Here is a 2,948-nt window from a genome sequence, read left to right as displayed (position 1 = left end):
CACACACACACACACACACACACACACACACACACACACACACACACTGTTGAATGTTATAGAGGTCCTATGTTGTATCTTATGTAATTTAGAGCATCTTTGATTTTTTTTTAAAAGAATGTCATCACTCCCCTTTCTAGATTAGGAAATTAAAGATGATTAAAGTCAGGAGCCTTTTTCAATTTTCAATATCACCTCTCTAGAAGGAAGTAGAGTCTCACTTTGATCCTTTTACAAGTGAATAGAAGAATTAAGATAATTTGCCTAAACTGTGTTTTTTTCCTTGACATGATATTATTTAAACTTTTTAATTGACTATCAATTCAGAGACCTAAATTATTACTATACTAATATTCATGTGAAAAAACTACAGTGAAAAAAAAAATCTCATTACTCCCCAAGTCACAGATAAATAATAAGTTTATCAATGATACTAATTGGGTTATTCTAAAGAGAATAGAAGAACAGATTTTAATTTCTTTTTATCTGTCACAAAGTTTTTAATGGTGTATGATGTTTGGGGCATTATCCCTTGGACCTTTCCCTAGAGTTGAAGAAATTGCCTCATTATTTAAAAACTAGCATCAATACACTGGAATGTGTCTTGTATGTCTTCATCAGTTCAGACAGCAGCATCTCAGTATTTTGAAGTATAGCCCATTGCAACCATGTCCTAGTGTTACCTTGTTAGACAATCTCTCCGGCATCAAGTGGACCAAAACAATGAACAAACACACACACTTTAGAGTAGCCACGGGAATAAACTTATGCATACTAGTGAATTTGTTTTTAAAATTAAATGCAAATGAACAAAGCAAACCAAGAAAACTTTGAAATTATAAAAATTGTCTTCTTTGCATATTTCGAGAACTGTATTTTGAAAGCTGGGGTTTTTGTTGTTATTTTGATTGTGAATTGTTTCTGCTTAAAGAATAGAACAGTAAATTTGTCTCACTGTGTCAGAAAAGAGAATTCCTGGCTGCATAATTATGACTGCATAATCAGCTCACCCTACCCATTCTCTAGGTTACAAAGACATTTATTTTTCAAAACAAATCCATGCTGCATTTTGTGAGAGACAGTAATACTTCTTGATAAGTCATCAATTTAGAGATTAACCTCTGAGCAAGTGGCATTCAGTGACTCAACTTGGATATAACTCAGGAACAGCAGTTTGGGCTTTTAGCTCAGCAGCTGAGAACTTGACTAGGATATATGAAGCCCTAAGTTCAATTCCCAGCACCATCACCAAGAAAAAAAAAAAAAACTTTGGAGAGACATATAATATGGTCTTTTATTATGCTGCCACAGACTGGAGCTAGGTTTGTATTTAATAATTTGCATTATTAACAAAGCTGTTCATGTGATTATGTTGCATCTGGTTCGATACTCACTTTTGAAACACTTGTGTCTGTTCCTACACTTCTACTTCCAAACAGCAGCTAATGGATATGTGTAATTAGATTTCTCAGACTCTGACCCCACATGCATTTTCATCTCCACTTCTGAATATGTCTCCAGCTGCAGGGATCTGTCCCACCTCTTTGTCCACAGTCTGCCTTTCATGCCTTGCTTCCTTCTTTGCTCATGTCTCTCCACCTCACTTCCTACCTGAGAAATTCCTTTATCTCTTCTTAGGCCAAAAGTAAATATTTCCCTCTCTATAAACCCTGCTCTGCTCTCTCTACTTCCAGAGGTAATTAATCACTTCCTCTTCTATGATATTCAATATGGTAGCTCTTATCACTTTTCAATCTTTGAAAAAACAATTACTTGTAAACGTATCTCCTTTATTAGACTATGGGACCCTGTAAGCCAAAGATATCATCTTAATCATTTTCATTTCCATAGCATAGCAAAACATTTAGTTCACAGTAGGAGAACAACAAATATTTGTTAAATTCATTAGTCTTGATTTCTATCACATGTTAGTATAGTAGATAAAGCCCCAGCCATGAGGTCAGGGGCTTGGCTCGACTTACTCAGAGTATGCACATCAAAAAATATTTATGCCAATCAATTTGACATCCTAGATTAATGGTTTTTTTTTCCTTGAAAATCACAGTAGCATTCCAAAACTGACACCAAAAAAAGGTATATACAGGTGAGAGAATGAATAGTAATTTTTAAAGCCTACAAAGAAATCTCTAAGAAATGACAATATTGTGCATACTGTAGAGATTACCTAAGGAGGAAACAATATCAGTCTTAACCACACTCAGAAAATAGTTACTTGAAATACTTCATGACTTGTTTTATTGTCTATAATACTAAACTGATACCAAAAGCCAATTAAGACATCGCAAAAAGACAATGTTACAGATCGCTGGAAACTGTACAAAATTTCCTAACTAAATATTAGGATCTCTAGCCCTATACATACAAGAAGAGAAACACATTGTACCCTAATGGGGTCTGTTTTAGGAGCATAATATTCCAAAGTCAATGGATACATCATTTAATAAGACTAAAGGAAAAAAAAGAAGAAACAACTATGTGATCATTGAATAGACATACCAAAAGCAATTGACAGAATTTAATGCCTGTTCAACATATGTACCTAGAAATCTTGAAAGGAAAAAGAACATTCTAAATCAGAAAAGCTCACCTATAAAACCCGTAGCTCAGATCACTGATGACAAAAGTTTGAACAAATTCACTCTCAGCCTCAGAAAGAAAAAAAAAAAAAGCCTAAATCATTTTCTCCACCTAATTCCATTCAATGCCGTCTTATATACAGAATCTACTAAGATAAAGAGAGACCAAGAACTTAGAGGTATTTAGCAAAGAAGTAGTAAGTGTTTCTAACTTACCGTGAGGAATAGTTTACACAGTTGTGGATTGAGAACTGTAATTCCAGTATATTTCACATTTCAATTCACTGTAATCAGTTTTGTTGTTGAATTCACAGGGAAACAAACAAATATTTCATCATAAGACATCATAAT

The sequence above is a fragment of the Psammomys obesus genome, unplaced genomic scaffold (genome assembly GCF_907164565.1).
Source record: "Psammomys obesus unplaced genomic scaffold, mPsaObe1.curated_primary_1811, whole genome shotgun sequence".
In the NCBI taxonomy this organism is placed as follows: Eukaryota; Metazoa; Chordata; class Mammalia; order Rodentia; family Muridae; genus Psammomys; species Psammomys obesus.
The sequence above is the reverse complement of the archived record's forward strand: the minus strand, read 5'-3'. Positions refer to the sequence as shown.